Here is a 549-nt window from a genome sequence, read left to right on the forward strand (position 1 = left end):
ACCTCAGCGCACTCGATCCATGACCCTCCAGCCTTCATTAGCATAACGTTCAAGTCTTTTTGTCCTTAATGATGTCCATGACCATATGGGTGGGGGTTTCCTTTAACCCGGACATTGCTATGGCATTTGTTTTCACTTCTGTGGTGATGGCTTTCCTTTTCTTTGGCGCACGGCCGCACGGGAGACATAATGACGTCCCCAAAGTAAATGTTCTGTCTCAATGAGCACATGCTGCATTCTCCCAACCAAAATGTTGTAAACTGGGGACCCCGTGTTAAATGAATTCATCTGAAATATTTGCTGCAGTGGTAATAAAATCTTGCCGCATCCAAATCCATCATGAATATGCTTATGTTTTCCCTTTTACTTATGCATTGTGGGTTACCTGATGGCAACTTGTGATGAAAAGTGCTTGGTATTTAATATCTGCATCCAATTAACACTCCCAAAGTTCATGTCAAGGGGATTTTTTTTTGTGTTTCATCACTTTGTACCTTGAATTTCCTCTGAGACTCTTGAGAATAAAGAAAGTGAGAATGTGTCTGACGC

This window comes from Doryrhamphus excisus, linkage group LG6 (assembly GCF_037039965.1).
Source record: "Doryrhamphus excisus strain RoL-2023G ecotype Guam linkage group LG6, RoL_Dexc_Guam_v1.1, whole genome shotgun sequence".
Taxonomy (NCBI): domain Eukaryota; kingdom Metazoa; phylum Chordata; class Actinopteri; order Syngnathiformes; family Syngnathidae; genus Doryrhamphus; species Doryrhamphus excisus.